Here is a 13,124-nt window from a genome sequence, read left to right as displayed (position 1 = left end):
GGCTCCCCTTTTGTACTCACTTCCCCTTATAAATAAAATCCTTTTATTTTAACCGCAACTTGCCAAGAAGCCGATCTCTTGGGAGCCGATGGCAACGCATCGGTTCCTTTCCTTAAAGTGCCAATCCAAATCTGAGTCGATTCTCAAATCAATTCCATTTTTCGCTTAAATCCGGAACCTTCCCAAAACAGATCTTCAAAGATTCCCTGAATCCAAGTTATTCTCCAAAACCCTTTGCTCATAAACCCTAGTCACAACGACCCAGACCAAAGCCTTAGAGCACGAACTCAAACTTGCGCCGCCAACCCTAGATCCAGTTTCCAGGTTCTCGATCTTCGTTGGAGTTTCTGATGGCTGGATCTTCGAATGCCGATGCGGGTGTTCTTGGTCTAAAGGTAAAACTCCGACCTTTGGTAATTTAATGCAGGAATTACTAGATCCCTTGCACCATAAATGATCTTTCTCCGGTTATTTGGCTTTATTGATTCTTCAGGTTTCAGATATTCTCTTGCCGCATTCTTCTTCCCCCAATTCTTTTTGTCTCGGGCCTCATTCTTACGAGAAACCCGTAGATCTAATTTCTTGTGAGGCCAATCGAATTCCGTTCATGAGCCAAAACATAGATTTAGATTCCTGGACCGATAGCCTACGTGCTAGGCCAAATCCTCCCGAGGGCTGGGTGACCTGGTATAACAGAGTAGCAAAGACCTACCAGCCCATATGGGAGACCATAGGGATAGCCGGTGCTCTGTCTCTGTCTCTATCCCCTCTTGAGAAGAACAAGAACCTTTTGAAAACCATCGGCTACTTCTGGTCCGATGCCTTGAACTGCTTCCTATTTGGCCATGGGCCGATGACTCCAACCCTCCTAGACATAGTGATAATTACTGGTTTGGATATCTCGTCATCCTGCCCCTCTGCCTACAGACTGTCCGAAGTCCCCTTCAAGTTATCCTCCAAAACAGAGTGCAAAAATAGGGGTGCATAACTGAACCAGCACCTAAAAACCAAAGGTCCTGTGACTGAGAAGGAACATACAACCTTCCTAAATCTTTGGTTGGAACACTTCTTATTTTGCGGTCCTTCCCTTGCCCCAACCAAGAATTATCTCCCCCTAGCATACAAACTGGCCAAAGGTAACACTGTTGGCCTTGGTAAGTTGTTCCTTGGGGAAGTCTATAGATACCTCCACCTAATGTCCTTGAGCCTACTTACCCAAAAGAAACTTAGGACCGGTGGTCCCTGGTGGTTCATCCAATTGCGGGCTCACCTATACTTTCAGGACTTCATCCCAAACTTTCCTGTTTTTGCTGATAACTCCTTTCCAGATCAGAGTGGGAGGCGGATCAGGTGCACCAACTTCAGCCAGGCTCTGTATAGCTTTCCTGGCAGCAAGTTGACTCCCTCAAATGCTTCAAACTGGTTTAGGATTTTCTATAGGGGCCTGAACAACCCTATCTTCCTTCTCTACACTGATTCTGAAATTTTTGGGAACCCAATCACCTTCAAATTGGCTGATTTTACCGATGATGATGGCACTTGGCATCTGTATTCTGTCATGATTCGCCCTTATCTCCTTCCAGTCGGCATGAGCACCTCCAACCGAATCATCAAGCCGGGATATGAGTTTTATCAGCCGGTCATAGCAGCCCGGCAGGTTGGCCTCAGGCAAGTTCCTCCCCATATAGAAGAGAGGGAGAGAGGGCCCGCGGGGAAAGAAGAGCTGGGCCGCCGTGGCCCATGCGGGAGGGAGAGGGGAGAGGGGAGCTGGGCCAAGGAGAGGAAATGGCTGCCCTTTCTTTTCCTTTTTCTTCTTTCCTTTTCTTTCCTATACTCAAACCAACCAAACAACTCATTTGAATTCAAACAAATTTGAATTCAAACCCTATAAATTCCACACAAGAAAAAATAATGCTCCAGCATGAATGCACAAACAATTTAATCCTATGATAAATTTTAATTACTTGCGTTATAAAATTACTTTAAATACGAGATAATTTAGAGAAAACCCTGGAAAATTTATTCAAGCCCAAATAAATTAATTAAAATATGAGGAATTTACCTTAGGGTGTTACAAACCTACCCCCCTTACAGGAATCTCGTCCCGAGATTCGGATAGGCTAGCTAGCAAAGAGGTCGGGATATGTCTTCCTCAGCTCGTCTTCTCGCTCCCAAGTAGCCTCATCCTCCGTGTGATGACTCCACTGAACCCGGCACATCTTGACCTTCTTGTTTCTAGTAACTCTCTCAGATGTCTCCAGAATCTTCACCGGATGCTCAACATAGGTCAGATCCTCCTGCACATCCAACCCTTCCATCGGTGCTTGCTCTTCTGGCACTCTCAAGCACTTCTTCAGCTGAGATACGTGAAACACATCGTGCACTCTTGAGAGATTGAGTGGCAACTCCAGACGATATGCCACCTCACCTTTCCGTTCCAACACCTTGAACGGACCAATGTATCGAGGAGCTAGCTTCCCTCGTACATTAAACCTGCGGATTCCTCTCATCGGCGAGACCTTCAGATATACATGATCACCCACTGCGAAGGTCGAATCTCGGCGACGAACATCCGCATAGCTCTTCTGACGAGTCTGAGCGACCCTTAGGTTCTCTCGCACCTGCTGTACCAGCTGTTCGGCCTCTTCAACAATATCCGGACCAAACACCTGCCTCTCGCCAATCTGATCCCAATACAGCGGAGTCCTGCATTTCCGACCATACAGAGCCTCAAACGGGGATTTCTTCAGACTGGCCTGATAGCTGTTGTTATAAGAAAACTCTGCATACGGCAGGCATTTATCCCAGCTGGTACCATACTGAATAGCACAGGCTCGAAGCATATCCTCCAACACTTGGTTGGTTCTCTCTGTCTGTCCATCTATCTGAGGATGATAAGCCGTACTGAAGCGTAGCTTCGTATCCAACGAATCGTGCAACTGCTCCCAGAACCGTGAAGTGAACTGAGATCCTCGATCAGATATAATCTTCTTCGGAACACCATGCAGACAGACAATCCTGGAGATGTACAACTCTGCAAGTCTAGCACCGGAGTAAGTAGTGTTCACCGGAATAAAATGAGCAACCTTCGTCAACCGGTCCACTACTACCCATATGGAGTTGTACCCTTTCTGAGTACGAGGCAAGCCAACGATGAAGTCCATAGTGATTTCCTCCCATTTCCACTCTGGAATCTTCAACGGCTGCAATAACCCTGCTGGCCTCTGATGCTCTGCCTTGACACGCTGACAAGTGTCGCAGATAGCCACGTACTCCGCAACGGAACGCTTCATTCCAGACCACCAGAATCGTTCCTTCAGGTCGTAATACATCTTCGTGCTGCCAGGATGGATCGAATATGCTGTATCGTGGGCCTCACTCAGAATCAACTTCCTGAGATCTGCTACATCCGGCACACATATACGACCCTTGTACCACAAGGTACCCTGCTCATCCTCTCTGAAATGAGGAGCCTTGCCAATCTTGAGCAACTCACGAATCTCCTGCAGCTTCTGATCTTCCTTCTGATGCTGCCTGATCTCAGCCTCTAGAGTGGGTTCCGCCTCGAACGATGTGCCCGAGGTATGATGCAAGAAACCCAGACTCAACTGCTCAAACTCCTCGCATAACTCCTGAGGCATCTGAAAAGCCACGGCCATGTTGACATAGCTCTTCCTGCTCAGAGCATCTGCTACAACATTGGCCTTGCCCGGATGATAGTGAATCTCCAGGTCGTAATCCTTGACCAACTCTAGCCATCTTCTCTGCCGCATATTCAGCTCACTCTGAGTGAAAATATACTTGAGACTCTTGTGATCGGTGTAAATATCACACCTCTGCCCAAACAAGTAATGCCTCCATATCTTCAGAGCATGCACAACTGCGGCTAACTCCAGATCATGAGTGGGATAATTCAGCTCGTGCCGGCGCAACTGCCGCGAGGCATAAGCTATCACTCTGCCTTCCTGCATCAGAACACAACCAAGACCATCCCTCGAAGCATCACAATACACGGTGAACCTCTTGCTCTGGTCCGGCAGAGTAAGGACTGGCGCCGTAGTCAACTTCTTCTTCAACTCCTTGAAGGCACTCTGACGCTCATCAGTCCAAGAAAAACCCACGTCCTTCTCCAGCAAGGAAGTCAAAGGCTTCGCAATCTTGGAGAAATTCTCGATGAACCTCCGATAATAACCTGCTAAGCCCAGAAAAGAGCGGACTTCCTTCACCGTCTGCGGTACAACCCAGTCAAGCACATCCTTCACCTTTCCGGGGTCCACCGCAATACCTCCCTTGGAGATAACATGACCGAGGAACGGGACCTCGTCAATCCAGAACTCGCACTTGCTGAGCTTGGCATACAGCTTGTGCTCTCTGAGCCTCTGCAACACAAGCCTCAGATGCTTCTCATGCTCCGCTTCTGACTTGGAATATATCAGGATATCATCAATAAATATCACCACGAAGGTGTCCAGATAATCCATGAAAACCTTGTTCATCAGATGCATGAAGAAAGCCAGAGCATTAGTCAAGCCGAAGGACATGACCGTATACTCGTATAACCCATACTTGCAGGTGAATGCCGTCTTCTGAATATCCTCAGGACGAATCTTCAGCTGATGATAACCCGAACGCAGATCAATCTTCGAAAATACACAAGCACCCTGAAGCTGATCAAAGAGATCCTCAATACGGGGCAATGGATGCTTGTTCTTGATAGTGACTGCATTCAGATCCCGATAATCGACGCACATTCTCTTCGCGCCATCCTTCTTCTCTACAAGCAATACAGGAAAAGCCCAAGGAGAGAAACTGCGACGGATATAACCCTTAGCTAGCAACTCGTCGACAGTCTTATTAACCTCCTCATGCTCGACAGGAGCCATACGATAGGGCCTCTTAGCAATAGGAGCTGTGCCAGGCAAGAGATCAATAGAAAACTCAATGTCGCGATCAGGCGGCATACCTGGCAGATCATCCGGAAAGACATCCGGGAATTCCGACACCACGCGAATACCATCCGTGGGTCTAGCCTCCATCTGATGAAGAAATCCAGAAGGCTCCGTAGCTCCAACAGTAACCTCCTGACCATCCGGTGCCGACAGAAGAACCGTCCTCTGAGCACAATCTATCCGGACTCCCCATTTAGCAAGAGTCTCCATCCCAAGGATCACATCAATGCCCTTGGAGTCAAGCACCATCAGATTCGCACTGAAATCTACCCCCCTTATGGCCACACTGACTCTGGGACAGAAGACATGAGACCTCAACTGCCCTCCCGGTGAAGATACTAACATGCACCTCTTTAATGTACTAGTAGGAATACCATGATGCTCAACAAAAGACTGGGTGATGAAAGAATGTGTAGCACCAGTATCAAAAAGCACTGTAGCAGGATGGGCATTAACCATGAACGTACCAATAACCACGTTGGGAGCCTCGGCCGCTGACTCGGCCGTCACGTGGTTCACCCTGCCCTGAGCTGGGGCCTTGGGCGGTGCTGCACGCCCCTGCTGTCCCGCCTGCGCCTTCCGGGGGCAGACGTTGGCGTAGTGCCCTGGCTCGCCGCAGTGGAAGCACACTCGAGGAAGTGCCGCGGCCTGCTGCCCAGGAGGAGGAGTGGGCGCTCCCTGCCTCTGAGCTGGTGGAGCCGGAGGCGCCGGAAGCCTCTGACCCTGTCCCGCCTGCTGCTGCTGCTGAAGACGAGGCGGAAACTGCTGCCGCTGCTGGTACTGCTGGGGCGGCCTCTGCTGCTGCTGCTGTGGAGGGTACTGGTAGCGGGGACGGGTGTTGCTGCCCGAAGAGGATGGAGCCATCTTCCTCTTCTTGTCCTCAATCTCCCGGCGCTTGCGCTCGGTGTTGAGGGCCGCATCAACCAGCTGGTTGAAGTTGTCGAAGCGGTGGTTCAGCAGCGCATACTGGATGTGATCATCCAGCCCCTCCTTGAAGTACTCCTGCTTGTCGCTATCACGAGCGACATCAGCAGGAGCGTAGCGGGCAAGCTGAAGGAAACGGTCACGGTACTCCGTCACCGTCATCGATCCCTGAAATAACGAACACAGATAACAAGGATAGAAATCGCTCAATCGGTTAGGTTTTTACGAAAGAGATCAAGGATAGATCAAGCTCAAAAGGAATGGTAGGGAATTCCGTTAAATTTTACCTGCTTAAGAGCACGGAACTCCTTCTGCTTCATCTTCATGATGCCCTCAGGAATGTGATGGTTCCTGAAACGCTCACGGAACTGGTCCCACGTGAGAGCCTCACGATCCCGAGCTGGGTAGGACTCCCACCAGTCAAGAGCGGAGCCTCGCAGCTGCCCTGCTGCGTAAAGGACTCGCTCCCGGTCGTCGCACTGCGCAACAACCAACTGGCGCTCCACCGAACGAAGCCAGTCGTCCGCCTGGAGTGGGTCCGTGGCGTGAGAGAAGGTCGGCGGGTGACCTCTCAGGAAGTCCGCACGCCTGTCACGGGGCTGAGGCGGCGGAGGAGGCGGTGGCTGAGCATGGATCTGCTGCAGAGCCTGAACGGTGTTGTTCAGGGTAGCCATCATCTGCATCTGGAGCTGGAAGAACTGCTCCGGGGTCAGTGGTGGCGGCATCGGTAGCGGCTGACCAGTACCCTGATTGTTCTGCTCTTGCTGGTCAGAACCGGAACCGGTGCGCCTGGTGTTCACCATTTGATTGCAACAAACGAAATTTATGAGAATAAGATATCGTGCAGCTGCGGAAATGAAACTTCGGAAGGATATGACAGAAAGAAAGGAATATAGGTTTTACCCCCAACGTTCTAACTCAATTTTTTATTATTTAGTTCAAGTTGGGTTAGGTCGATTTGCATGAACAAGTTTAACTACTAGCCTATGCAATCAACCAAAAATCCAAATCAAACCTTTGCACAATAACAAACATTCAATATCCACAAATTAGTCGAGTTTTCCACACTACTCGACCAACACACTCGTTCTAGTGTATTTTATCGGGACAACCTAAACTTATAACTTATGAGATTAGGCGACTCGGGCCAACGTCTACGGAAAACTCAAGCTACTTCTCAGAAAAGACGGGGGAGCTGGCCAATCTAGAGCTTAAGACTCAAGGAATAGGAGCAGAAACAATGATGGTTGAGGATTTGCGGAGGCAAGCAAGAGAACAGAAGTCCTAAACTCGACCAATTCTACCTAGGCTTCGTCCTACAGTCAACACGGCTCTGATACCAATCTGTCACACCCGATTTATAAGAACATAAATCGAGCACTCATATATGCGCCAGGATCAAGTCACGCATATATACAACAGATTATCAAGATATCACAACACATGTCACGAAATAACATTAATATAAAACGTATATGAATCAATAAAATGAATTATTTTTATTACAACCGAATCAAGAATCGGTTCAAGAGTTGCGGAAGCGTAAAAGGAATACATGAAGAGCTGGGCGCCACAGGGACGTCGACTGGGAGACAAACGCCTAGAAGTCGTCGAAGCCGCTGACGTAGTCCTCCACGTTGCCGGGCACTGAGCAGCAGTCGAAGATAGCCGAAAATAGAACAGAAGAGTAGAGAGACAAGTGTGAGTACAAATCTAGTACTCAACAAGTATAACACGAGCATGAGGCTCTAAGGTTAGCTGACTCAACTGCATTAGCTTTTAGTCTTGGCAAATTTTATTAAAGCTAATTACTACAAGTGGATGAATTACCATAAACCCAATTGCATAATAAATTAATCAATATTAATTAAAAACTACTGAGAACCATCCAACCAAAACCACCCGGGGAATCTCCCTAATCAAAGGTTGATAACCCCACTAATCAGACGGAGGATCTGGGCCGCTCATGACTGTGAGCACAGCTGATATATCAGTTTTACACTCTCGAGAGGTTGCACAACTTTACCCACAAGTCGTGAGCTACGCTAGTTGTTCATCACACTTCCTTAGGTGAGATGGCTAGCAAGCACACTACGAGACCGTTACAAAGGATCACGTTGGTAAGGTGTAACCGCTAAGGATTCTGGATCAGCGACGATGGGGCCCACCTCCGGGGGTACAAGACACACAGCACAGACCAAGCCGGAGGAGCAGGGACCATTGAAGCTTACCACCCCTCTTGCCCACGCAGGTAAGTTACTCCCGAACCAAAATGACCTAATTAGTAAGTCAAGACCGTCCCATACCAGTCTTGTGGTTGCGCGGTTGTCCCAGGTTGTCGCTCTATGAACCGGTCCTTATGGAGAGTGGCCAACCAAGCACTAAGCACCGTGCTGGCCCCCTAAACCATGTTTCTAACAAAAACATCTTTTAAGGACGCACAAACCACTCAAGCACACAGCACAGAGGGTCGGCTCCAGAATTAAGTTGCATAAGACCATTAATCAAATTAATTAAAAAGGACCAAGGTTTGTTATCGCGCAGCAACCTAGCACAACTAACCAAAAATGCAACCCATAGGATATATATAAGGATATGAAAGTGGCTAGGAAATCCTTATAGGCATACAGAATTAAAATGCACTATGAAATTGTATTTAAAAGTGATAGGAGGTTCATGTTATACTTGCCTTCCTCGTACTCTCCCGGCTGCTGCTCAAACTGCTCGGAAGATGGCTGCTCCTGGTACTGCTCCAAAGGCTCCGCGTCTACTCACGATCATCAAACATAGTCCACACATACACACATGCACAAACAATAGCAAAATATAAGAAAACAGTACAACATTACATAGAAACAGCACACAAAACTAGTCTAAAGCTATTCTACGCGTTACAACAATCGCGTGCATATAAAGAACACCTAAAACGGAGCTAAAACGCGAAAACTGCGCTTAAAACAGGATCCAGGGACCTAATTGTAAGAAAAACCTAACTTCCAGGGGCTTCTGCACAAAAACCGAGGACTAAAACCTAATTAAACCCTAGATACAGGGGCTAGCACGAGAAAACCCAAGATATGGACTGCGGGTCCAATTTCCAGGAAGCGCAGGGGGTTAAACGGGAAGAAAAGGACCTGCCTGTAATTATTTTTGAACTAAGGCTGGACGGCGGGTTGATTTCCCTAAAAGACAGGGACTCTTTAGCAAGAACGACGGGATGAACCGGTATCCTTTAATCTGGGTCCTCAGATCTAAATCGGACGGCTCGGATCTAATCCGATCCGTGAACCGGTACGCTCCGTTTGAGGTCGTTGGATCTGGATCCAGCGGTGCGGAGCAGGGGGTACGCGGCTTTTAATCCTACGCGTCCAACACGGATCGGGCGGCCAGGACTACGCGGACGCGCCAGCGGCGGTGCAGGTCGCCGGAGACGCGCTCCCGCGGCGGCGCTACGCCGGCGATGGCCAAACTTGGCCGTCCGGGCTTCGTTTGGGTCGGGATCACGTCGTGGAGGAAGCTGGCGGTATGGGTAATTCACCTGGGCTATCATCGTGGCGGATCGGGGTTCGGGTGGGCGATCCCCGCTGCGAGGGCGGCTCGGGGCGGCGGTCACGCCGGCGTGCGCGTGTTCCGAGCGCTTCAGAGGCCTAACTGCTACGGCTTTAGGTGCAACATGACCGGGGGAAGGGAGTGGAGCTCACCAAAAGGTTGTGGAGACCGGGGCGGCAGCGGACGGTGGAGAACGACGGCGACCGGCGGCGGAAGAGCTCGGCTCTTCGCGGGGGAGGATGGTGCCGGGGCGGCCGGGCCTTCTAAGCTGCGGAGATCGATCCTGGAGGCTCCTGCGGAGAGAGTAGGGGGGTCAGCACGGCACGAGGAGGTACGGGGGCCGGCAATTTGGACTCACCGGTGGCGACGGCTCGGGTTCAATCCGAGGCAAGGCGGCGGCCGGGGTTAGGGTTTAGGGGCGGCGCTCTTGGGATGAGAGGGGTCTGAGGGATGGCGCCGGGGATAAGAGGGGCAGGGCCGGGGGTCTCGGGTGCGGGTGCGGCGGGAAGAAGCCGGGGATCTCGGTGCCATGGCGCGGCCGTTGCGGGGGGGGTTGCTGGAGGAGGGGGATGACGGGTGGGGCCACCCTGGCAGCGGGAGGAGGGAATCGCGGGGGAGGGCGAGCGCGCTCGGGCTGAGGAGAACGCGGAGGCCCAAGCGGGGGAGGGAAGGAGGGAGAGGGAGGAGCTGGGCCTCGGGGAAACGCTGCGGCCCAAAGAGAGAAGAGAGGCGCGGGCTGGGGAAAAGAAGAGAGGGAGAGAGGGCCCGCGGGGAAAGAAGAGATGGGCCGCCGTGGCCCATGCGGGAGGGAGAGGGGAGAGGGGAGCTGGGCCAAGGAGAGGAAATGGCTGCCCTTTCTTTTCCTTTTTCTTCTTTCCTTTTCTTTCCTATACTCAAACCAACCAAACAACTCATTTGAATTCAAACAAATTTGAATTCAAACCCTATAAATTCCACACAAGAAAAAAATAATGCTCCAGCATGAATGCACAAACAATTTAATCCTATGATAAATTTTAATTACTTGCGTTATAAAATTACTTTAAATACGAGATAATTTAGAGAAAACCCTGGAAAATTTATTCAAGCCCAAATAAATTAATTAAAATATGAGGAATTTACCTTAGGGTGTTACAGGCGGCTTGAGTGACAAATAGGAAAGCACGCTCATCAGTTTTCTTAGGGCCAACAGTGACATATTCACGTGGAAACCAGCGGATATGCCGGGCATGCCCAAGGAGCTGATTGAGCACTGCCTAAAAGTCGATCCCAAAGCCACTCCGAAGAAGCAACAACTATGACGCTTCGCTCCAGACAAGAGGGAGGCCATCAAGAAGGAGTTAGCAAAACTACTCGCGGCTGGTTTTATTATAGAAGTCTACCACCCAGAGAGGCTACCTCACCCTGTACTAGTTTTGAAAAAGAATAATAATAAATGGAGGATGTGTGTGGATTACACTGATCTCAACAGACACAGCCCAAAGGACCCCTTCGCGCCCCCACGCATCGACCAAGTCATTGACTCCACGGCTAGCTGCATCCTGCTCTCTTTCCTTGATTGCTACTCGAGCTACCATCAGATTGCCCTCAAGGAAGAAGATTAGATCAAGACACTGTTCATCACCCTGTTCGGTGCATATGCCTACACAACTGTATCCTTTGGGCTGAAGAATGCAGGAGCCACCTATCAGCGGGCTATCCAATTATGACTCGCCGACTAGCTATCGCAATGTTGAAGCTGACGTGGATGACGTGGTCATCAAGACTAGAACCCACGATGAGTTCATCTCCGACCTCGAAGAAACCTTGAACAACCTGCGCAAGTTCCGGTGGAAGCTCAACCCGACTAAGTGTGTCTTCGGCATACCGTAAGGGAAACTACTCAATTTCATCATCAGTCACCGAGGAATTGAAGCAAACCCGGAGAAGATCACCACCATTATAGACATGGGGGCTCCACGGATGATCGAGGATTTCCATAAGCTCATAGGCTGTATGCCGGCCCTGAACAGATTTGTCTTGCGACTTGGAGAATGGGTATTTGTTGTCGGTCAAAACCCACCGGCGAGCAGCGACAGGCAACACGAGGAGCCGAGAGGCTCCCGAGACTGCTGGTGGGCCCCGGTCCCTCGGTCAACGACCCGAGATCCGGCACACGACCTGGCGTCTGGGTTGCTAGGCGTGCCACCTGACCTTGTACCTGATCAGGAAGGTGTTCTATGTTAGTTTTCTGCATGCATAGACACGTGTAAACATTAGTTTGAGCCATGATCGGCTCATCGGGTGATTCCCGATATCGGTTGTAAAGAGCCGATTGTATCCAGTATCAGATCGGATCTACATATTTGAATAATGTAAAACTTGCTATGTAACCATTAAGCTAATCCAATCTACGACGGTTAAAGCTTTCACTGCATAGCCGGAACATCCTACACGTAGTTGAGCCTAACAGATACGGAAGGTAACAAAATAACAACCTAAACAGAGGCCTAAAAACCAACAGAGAGCCGATTCTCGTAACAATCCCTCTTTAGGTTGATACAAAGCATCGAGCATACCACCAGAACGTTCAATCCATTTGAAGGGCCTAATCATGCAGATGTTAAGCTAAATCTTTGATAAACAAAGACTAACCATAACAGATTTGATCTACTAATCAAGAGCAGAGCAAGGTGCTGCCCTCACACCCGAGATCGGGCCCAAGGACAGCTAAACATTTACAGATAACAAACGATGCACGAAAAAGCATGAAAGAGTCGATGCTACTCTATAAACGCCAAGATAACTAGTGTCACTCACCATCAATAACGCTTCAGTATGAGAAACACAAAGGTAGACAGGTAGGAATGATGATGCCCTGATCACGCGAGGCGTGATCGGAGCTGCACGGCATTTACCCGAGAAGACCTAGAACAAGGGGTGGCGATGCGCCGAGAGTTATTGTGAATGATTGATTGTTTGTTCTTTATTCATAATTCAAGGTATATATTTATAGTCCGGAGACTTGCCTTCCCTAACCAATCCTAACTGACCACAACACGAATCCTGGCTATCTCTATCTAAATTGTTTTAAACACACACACCTATCTAGATACATAGCCAATCCTGGCCTCAAACGCCCGCACTGGAGCCGATTTGCAAGCCCACTACAATTATCTTTCAAGCCCGTCATGCTTCACAGCCCACCTCCTGGCCTAGCTAAATTATGGCGATAACACATGCCCCCTGGTTTCGGCAATAATTATTCCGAAACCATTTCTCTTTTTCATCGCCCCGCCTCTTTGACTTCCAAAATCCGTACAGGCGTGCCTCTTCAACTTCCAGGGGATGTGACTGCTCCACATCAAACTCCTTGGAAACCGTCACGGTGCCGATTCATATTCCACTCCATCTTTATAAACCTGCCCCCGGTAGTTTTCTTTCTCTCATCCCCTTCCTTCAGCCATTAGCAACCGCGCCTAATACAACTTTCCTTCTATCTGAATGGCTTCTTCTTCTTCCTCTGCTTCCTCCGCCATTTCCTTTGAGTCCGAGTCCACCCAAGAAGCCACTCCAGAATACGACCCTATAGCTGCTTACGAGGCTTGCGCTCCTCTGCATTGGGATGTAGAGGAGTGGGACTTCCAGACCTGGTCAGAGGACGACGAATCCCTGACCGATGGTGAAGACCTCCAGCTTCTGCTCGGCGGGGAGTTGGATGAA

Source organism: Panicum hallii, chromosome 7 (assembly GCF_002211085.1).
Source record: "Panicum hallii strain FIL2 chromosome 7, PHallii_v3.1, whole genome shotgun sequence".
Classification (NCBI taxonomy): domain Eukaryota; kingdom Viridiplantae; phylum Streptophyta; class Magnoliopsida; order Poales; family Poaceae; genus Panicum; species Panicum hallii.
This window is presented reverse-complemented; position numbering follows the sequence as displayed.